Source organism: Euphorbia lathyris, chromosome 2 (assembly GCF_963576675.1).
Source record: "Euphorbia lathyris chromosome 2, ddEupLath1.1, whole genome shotgun sequence".
Classification (NCBI taxonomy): domain Eukaryota; kingdom Viridiplantae; phylum Streptophyta; class Magnoliopsida; order Malpighiales; family Euphorbiaceae; genus Euphorbia; species Euphorbia lathyris.
The window spans coordinates 7,180,047-7,189,215 of record NC_088911.1 but is presented as its reverse complement, the minus strand read 5'-3'; positions in this window follow the sequence as shown (position 1 = coordinate 7,189,215).

The following is a 9,169-nucleotide window of genomic DNA, read 5'->3' as shown; positions in this document are numbered from 1 at the left end:
TATAATTCAGAAAAGCAAGGGGCAGATAAGTTTATCACTATGAAATTTTTTGAATTTACTATGAATGATTCTGCATCTGTACTTGACCAAGTCCATGAATTTCTTATCTTGGCCTCTAAATTTAAGGATCTTACTATAGACATTCTAGAGAAATTACTTGTGGGGGCAATCATAGCCAAATTACCTCCAAGTTGGAATAACTATAGAAAGAAACTGTTGCACACTTCTGAGGATTTTAATTTGGAACAAATTCAGAAGCATTTATGAATTGAAGAGGAAACTCGAATTCGTGATAAGAAACATGATGTTGCTTCTAGTCTAAAGTTAATTATGTCAGTAATAATTAGAAGGGGGGCAAAAAGAGGAAAGGAAATTATCAGAATAACTCCAACAACAACAAAAGGTTTAAGAAGAATTTATTTGATGTTGTTTGTTATAATTGTGGTGAAAAAGGACACATCAAAAGATTCTATAACAACCCCAAGAAGAAGGATAACAAAAACCAGAATAAGAAGGAGAGTGAGGAAAAAGCAAATGTTGTTGAACATGTTGATAATAATGAAATTATTGCCATGGTTTCTGAGTTGCAGATTGGTATGATCCAAGAATGGCATATGGCATCTCTTTCCATAAGCAATGATTGGTGGTATGATTCTGGTGCAACTACTCATGTTTGCAACAACAAAGGACTCTTCAAGACTTATATTGATTCTTCTCCAGACCATGAAGTTATGTTGGGTGATCATCACTCTTCCAAGGTTCAAGGAACCGAGACTGTTGAAATTCAGTTTTCTTCTGGAAAGAAAGTTATTCTCACCAATGTTCTTCATGTTCCTCAAATTAGGAAGAATTTAGTTTCTGGTTTTATGTTATATAAGAAGGGGTTAAAGGCTGTAATAGAATCTGATAAAATAATTTTGTCTAAGGCTGAAGCATTTGTTGGGAAAGGTTATGTCTGTGATGGAATGTTCAAATTGTCTATCAATAAAGTTGAGAATTCTGCTTATTTTCTTGTGCATGCAATTGAATGTACTTCTTTTCATTTGTGGCATAATCGTTTAGCACACACCAATTATAGAACCATGAAATATATGTCTAAAAATGGAATGATATCTTATGGTAATGATCATGAAGATAAATGTGAGGTATGTGTTAAAGCAAAAATGAAAAGGAAACCATTTCCTAAAATTGAAAGAAGTACAGAAATATTAGAACTTATTCATTCTGATATTTGTGAATTTAATGGAAATTTAACTAGAGGAGGTAATAGGTATTTCATAACTTTCATTGATGATAGTTCTCGTTTTACCTATGTTTATTTGTTAAAAACAAAAGACCAAGCATTTGAAATGTTTAAATGTTATAAAGCCATGGTAGAGACACAAAAGAATAAGAAAATTAAAATTCTACGCAGTGATAGAGGTGGGGAGTATTTTCCTACAGAATTTTCTTCTTTTTGTGAATCTAGTAGAATTATACATTAGGTTAGTGCTCCTTATAGACCTCAACAAAATGGAGTTGCTGAAAGGAAAAATGCTGTTTTAGGGGATATGCTAAATGCAATGCTTGTTAATGCAAATTTGCCACTTAATTTGTGGGGAGAAGCTTTGCTAACCGCATGTCATATACACAACAGAGTACCTTCTAAGAAATTTAAGGTTTCACCTTATGAAATTTGGAAAGGAAGGAAACCTAATATAAGTTACTTTAAGGTGTGGGGTTGTCTTGCATATTACAAGGTTCCAGATCCTAAGAAAACTAAATTAGGACCAAGGGCTTTGAAAAGTGTTTTTCTGGGCTATGCTGAAGATTCAAAAGCATATAGGTTTTTGGATTTGGATTCTAATGTTACAGTGGAATCACGAGATGCTGAATTCTTTGAAAATAAATTTCGTGGCGATTCCACAGGAATAGAAACCTCAATAGCACCACAAATTTCTTCAAACTCAAATGGGAAAAAGAGTTGTGCCTGATTCTTCTAATGAACCTAGAAGAAGTGAAAGAACTAGAAAAGAGAAGAATTTAGGTCCAGATTTTATTAATTCTCAAGCTATTCTCTTTCTGGTGGAGGGAAATAGAAATGATGTTACTAATAAAATACCAATTATACTTACTGTAGAAGATGATCCCAAAACTTTTCAAGAAGCAATGGCTTCTAGAAATTCAGCTTTTTGGAAAGAGGCAATCAATGATGAAATGGATTCATTGATATCAAACAATACTTGGTATATTACGGACTTGCCTCCGGGGTCCAAAACTGTTGGATGCAAATGGGTATTTAGGATTAAGTATAATACAGATGGATCTATAAATTCTTTCAAAGCTAGATTGGTTGCACAAGGCTTTACTCAAAAAGAAGGGGTAGATTATTTTGACACTTATGCACCCGTGGCTAGAATTACATCCATTAGAGTACTTATGGCTTTAGCTTCTACTTTTGGTCTATACGTACATCAAATGGATGTGAAAACAACTTTTCTAAATGGGGATTTAGAAGAAGAAGTGTATATGAAACAACCTGAGGGTTTTGTTCTCCCTGGAAATGAAAATAAAGTTTGCAAATTGGTTAAATCCTTGTATGGATTAAAACAAGCGCCTAAACAATGGCACAAAAAATTTGATTCTGTTATTTTGTCACATGGTTTTACTTATAACTCAGCAGATAGGTGCATTTACTCTAAATTTACAAAAGATTATGGTGTCATCATATGTTTATATGTTGATGACATGTTAATCTTTGGAACCAATATGAAAGGAATTGATGAGACTAAGAACTATTTGAGTTCATGTTTTAAAATGAAAGATTTAAATGAAGTTGATACTATCTTAGGTATCAAGGCTATAAAACATAGTGGGGGTTTTGCATTGAGTCAATCTCATTATATTGAAAATTTGCTTAATAAATTTGAGCACTTAAAGTTTAAAAAGGCTAATTCCCCTTATGATTCATCTTGTAAACTTAGTAAAAATGAAGGAAGAGGTGTTGCTCAACTTGAGTATGCAAGTGCGATAGGAAGTATGATGTATGCATCACATAGTACTAGACCAGATATTGCATTTGCTGTTTGTAAACTTTCTAGATTTACGAGTAATCCGAGTCATGAACATTGGAAAGAAATTGGTAGGGTTTTAGGTTACTTAAAAAGAACCAAAAACCTTGGATTATATTATAATAAATTTCCAGCAGTTTTTGAGGGTTATTCAGATGCTAGTTGGATAAATAGTATAGGTGATAGTAAGTCCACAAGTGGTTGGATTTTTATGCTTGGTGGAGGAGCTGTTTCTTGGGCTTTAAAGAAACAAACTTGTATTACTCATTCCATAATGGAGGCTGAATTTTTGGCCTTAGCAGCAGCAGGAAAAGAAGCTGAATGGCTGAGGAATATGCTATTAGATATTAAGTTGTGGCCATAACTGATGTCAGCCATTTCTTTGAACTGCGATAGTGAAGCTACTTTGTCTAGAGCTTATAACAAGATATATAATGGAAAGTATAGACATATTAGCTTAAGACATTCGTATGTATGACAGTTAATATCATATGGGATTATTACCGTCATATATGTTAAGTCTTGTAATAATTTGGCAGATCCTTTCACAAAAGGACTTCCAAGGGACATAGTATATAAAATGTCCAAAGAGATTGGTTTGAGACCTGTATGATTACATCAGCAACAACAGAAACCCAACCTATGTATAGTATTATCACTATGTAAAGGTTCAATGTGGTAAAAACAAGTTGTTGATAACTGATTGATATATTAACTGTAATAATAAATTTTATAGTATATGATTATTAGGGTGAGTCTTAGACTCTTAATGAAGCTTCATGTGTTATATTTGAACTTCACCTATATGGACAGAAGGAGTGGTGCCGCTCCTAATGAAAGCGAGGTCTACTTTTATAACTGTCCATGAAGTCTAGGATGAGCACATGGCCATAATAGTGCTACCATTTCTATGAACGTACATTTATATAGAAGTTATGTGTGTAATACTTCTGGTATAACAAAAGGGATTATGGCTCAAAAGCAGCAAGCCGCCATTAATTTCGTTTTTCCTTAAAGGATTACACTAAGTGGAGGTCCAAATCGCAAGATACCAACATTTATGCATAACTCTAATGAGATTTATTTAAACACTAATACGTAAAGCCTAAGTGGGGGATTGTTGTATATTAGTCTTTAATATTTGTGTTGTGGGAATTCCACATGGAAAGAATAAGAAGGAAATCTGTATTTTATATTGTCTAGAGACATCTGTATTTTCCAGAGACATCTGTATTGTCTAGAGACATCTGTATTTTGGATAAAGATAAAACAGTTTTATAACTGTTTGACAACAAACTTTTTGGTTATAAATATCCGCAATCCTTCATACCTTTTCACTTACTGTTTTAATTATTCAAATACGTTCGTAGGGAAATTAATGAAATTGCTATCATTACTTTCATGTTAGGAAAATCCTAGAGGAAACTTAGTCAGAAACCCAATAGCAATTGATAGTGGGGGATAATATTTCCTTAAGGACAGTGATTAATCACGTCCCTATTTTATGTTTGTGATCCCACATTTCTAACAAGTACTCTTCGCACAAATCGTACTGCTTTTCGTTACTGGCTTTCGTTAATGCTTCAGTAATGTTAGGGTTTTAGGAAGGTTTTATGGAGGAGAAATTGAAGAACAAGGCTGTCTGTCTTCTGAGAGATGAAGCGTGAGTAAGAATGTGATGAAACGTGAAGTGAAAAGGCGAGAGAAACCTTTGGATTGATATGATAAGTGGTGTTCTAATTCCAATGTTTAATAAGGGTAAAATGGGTATAAAATGTTTAAGAAATGAGGAAGGAGAGAGACAACCGGTTAAAAGGGCGTTAATAGTTGAAAAAGGTTGATCAGTGGCCACCGATATAACAAAATGTAAAGTTCAATTGCCATTCCGTTAAGAATTGAAGTTCAGTGACCATGGGTGAATATAGGGATATTTTTGCACCTTAACCCTTTATTCAATAAATAAACAAACAAGAAGTACATCCAAAAAAAGTATAAGGAATAAAACCTTACAAGATCCATAAAGGGACTAAAATGACCACAAATAGCAAAAATAATAATAAAATGTATTAAAAACACAAAAGAACAAGAAACCGTATACTTCTCGTAAATCCAAATTCGTAGAAAAGTATCTGCAATCCAATCATCGTCATTTAGGCCATTTCGAACATTCGGATGTGAATCCTTTTTTTCGTTGCAACCACGTAGATCAATTGATCCATAGACAAGATAAACTGTTTCGACTCGTGCTAAATTCGAAAAAGTTATAAACTAAAGAATAATAGAGAGCAGATACAATTCAAACGAATAAAGAGATCAGATTAAATATATGAACATAGACAGAAAAGAAAATAACAACAATAAAAAAAACACAACAAATCTAATCCGGTGGGAGGACGAAGACGGAAGACAAACTTCCCTCTTCCCCTTCAAAATAGATTCACAAAATAAGAAAAGTTGTGTATTTGATAGATGATGAGGCTTTGAGAAAAGAGGGGAAAGAGACGAGAAGAAAAACAAAAGGGAGATTGCAGGTGTGTGTGTGTATGTGTGTGTGTGTATATATATATATATATATATATATATATATATGGGGTGAGATCTAGTGTGACAAGGGCTTATAGTGTGGCAAAGAACTTATAGTATGACATAATAAAACTATATAGTTTTGGTAAAGAATCTCAACACAAAAACACGCTAACCTAAAATGCGGTTCCAACAGAAACATGCCTCCTTCCTCCCTCAGACAAAAAACGCGATTCAAACATTCCTTCGTCATCATTATCGATCGATTTTCTTCTCCTCAGCTCACACAGATCACCGATTTTATTATCTAGCTTCTTCACCAATTTTCTGAGATTTATTTAATGTACACTAAAGTAAATCTATATTCAGTTAATCAAAAATGACAACTTTAATGAACCATATAGCATGCATTATTTATATTCAAATAAACAGTAATTAATATTTCATTTGATTTTCTATTTTACAGGATGAAGCATCAAAAGCAAACTGATTTCAAAAGAATACTTTATTATTCCGAATTACTGATCCCTTATTCCAGAAGAAAACATGTATTGTTCCAACTAGAATTTCATATTGTTCCAAGGGAAATACTTAAATTCTTTAATATAGCATGTTTTTTTAAAAAAAAATTACTTGTTCCAACATAATCCTTACATTGAAAAGAATACTTATATTGTTCTTATACATATTCTTATGCTACATTAGACATGTATAAATGTTATTAACTTTTATTTTCTTTGCATTTATATAAAAGCAAGAATTTTTTTATTTACTGCTCCTCTTGTTCCAACAGAATACTTATGTTGTTAAAAAAAGGAACCTTATATTGTTCTAACAAAAACACTAATATTATTTTATGTTCCAACATTATTTTTATATTGTACAATCCAACAGAATACATACATTCTTCTACTAGGAATCACATATTGTTCCAACAAAATACATATTCATTGTTCCAACAGGATACATACATTGTTCCATGATGCCCTGATAGGGGCGTTTCGTCTCTATCTTTTAGCGTGATTTACGGTCTAATTCTAGATGAAATAAATAAGTTAAATTACAAAAATAGAGTGTGTTAATAAAATAACGAAATAAAAATAAATTCCGTACTTTCGGTTAATTTTCCTTATTTTTGATTAATTTAGAAAATAAAACGTCAAGCTAACTCGGCTCTCGAGAATTGTATTTCAGGTACGAGCAAGGGGCGAAAATCCACCGACATACGCAGGGCGTATCACCCTTCACGCGGGGCGTGGAACACTTGGTCAGAAATAATTGTTCTATCCATAGGCACCATGTGGGATCTAGTCACCGATACGCGGGGCGTATCAACCACCACGCGAGGCGTGCGACATATGTCAGAAATGATAAGCCTAATCCTGAAAGTCAGACTGCATTGTCTCCTAAGTCAACCATCGGTACGCGAGGCGTGTTTCAGGATACGCAGGGCATAAATGGTGTATTTCGAGCTCTTTTAAGCCAGGAGCTCAAACACGCACGGCGTACATCAATATACGCGGGGCGTGGTTGAGACAACAAAATCCGATTTAGGTCCACATGTAGGAAATTATTGAAGGCTATGTTGCTCCATGCTTGTACCTTGTGAAATTATGATTTTGCCCCTAGCTTGATGTGTATAAATAAGAGTGACTAGCACTCATTTCACACCTCTCTTTTGATATACAAAACTCTTGTTATAGATTAAACTCTTGTTTCATAGTTTTAGATTTTGTTTTTAGGCTTTATATAGCTAAACTCTATCACCTTGAGAGCTTGTTCGTCGATTCCGGCATCCCGTCAAAGTTCCATTCCACCTCCGTTCACCAAGCTCGAAAGTTCCACCTCCAAGTCCTAAGAGACGGCCTTGAGTCCGGTTAGCTAGTTCCGAGGGTGGATTCTTCCCTTTTCACTTGCTAATTAGCTTGTACTCTTCCTATGTACCAGGCTTGGTTGTATTTCATATTTATATTCTCCATATTTATAATTTATGATTCATAATCTCTTTTTCTATATATGTGTTGATGTTTGTTACTTGTTTTGATACTCGTAATTGATTATTGTGTAGGAGAACGCGATTTCCGACGCCATTCGGGCTATCTTTAGGGATTCATATAGGTGTTGCCTTACCGGAAGTGACGCTCTGGAAACCGTAGGAATTGACAAGCCACGGAACTTACGGGCCCTAATTTCTGATCCCAAGCATTAGACACGCCTTGACTAGGAACCACGTAGTCTAAGTACTTCACGGGTCGGTCACACTACATGTAGTCGTCATTGCAAGAGTAAATCATTAACCGTATATATATTTGGAGTCATTGTTTGTCATATTTATAACTTATCGCTATCCATATCATCTCGTAGAGTTTTGCTATATAAACTTGTCTCACCCGTATATATATTTGTAGGAGTTTTGCTATATAAACTACTCCTAACTACGGGTGAGACAAGTTTATATAGCAAAACTCTACGAGATGATATGGATAGCGATAAGTTATAAATATGACAAACAATGACTCCAAATATATATACTGATGCGGAGCATCTTTCCCTAGGATCGAGTCCGAGCGAGGGAAGCCGGAGGAAGAACCAAGTGCGAGCAACAAGCGATTAAAGAGGCCAAAATAATACAATGCATCTGCTCAGACACGCCCCGTGTGTAGATGAACACGCCCCGCGTGTTCTTGAGAGTGATCCGGAGAAAGTCCAGAAGGTCACTTACGCAGGGCGTGGATGGGGCACGCCCCGCGTGGAAGAAAACACGCTCCGCGTGTAAAAAGGGAATGATCTGGAGAAGAGTCATCAGCCAAGACACGTAGGGCGTACTGTTGGACACGTCCTGCGTATTGGAGTGTCTGATCCTGAGAAGAATTCATCAGCCAAGACACGCAGGGCGTACTGTTGGACACGCAGGGCGTAGTTCCACTTTTCAGCAACTTGCTCCTTACTTCAGCTTCCTTGTTATTTACACATTTGGTCCCTCAGCTCCTCTCCCACCTTCAAATCAACCCCCTCCACTTATCTTTACCCCATTTACCCTTATCTTTATGCTTTAATTAATTATGTAATTCTACCCTTTATGTAATTAGGCTATTAGGGTTTTTGAGATGATATAAATTCATCTCTTCCTTGTAATGGTTTTTCAACTTTTTATCAATCAACTAAAATTCTTCTTCAAGAAGCTTGTTAAGGTTCATCCTTCAACAATGGGGATTTTGTTATTCCTATGGATTTAGTCCATGAATTTGGGATCCACTCCTTCTAGTTAGCTAGAGAAGTTGTTAGCCTTTGTGAGTTTATGGTTTAAAACTCTCAGATAAAATTAATCCGTATCATATACGGTTAATGATTTACTCTTGCAATGACGACTACGTGTAGTGTGACCGACCCGTGAAGTACTTAGACTACGTGGTTCCTAGTCAAGGCGTGTCTAATGCTTGGGATCAGAAATTAGGGCCCGTAAGTTCCGTGGCTTGTCAATTCCTATGGTTTCCGGAGCGTCACTTCCGGTAAGGCAACACCTATATGAATCCCTAAAGATAGCCCGAATGGCATCGAAAATCGCGTTCTCCTACACAATAATCAATTACGAGTAT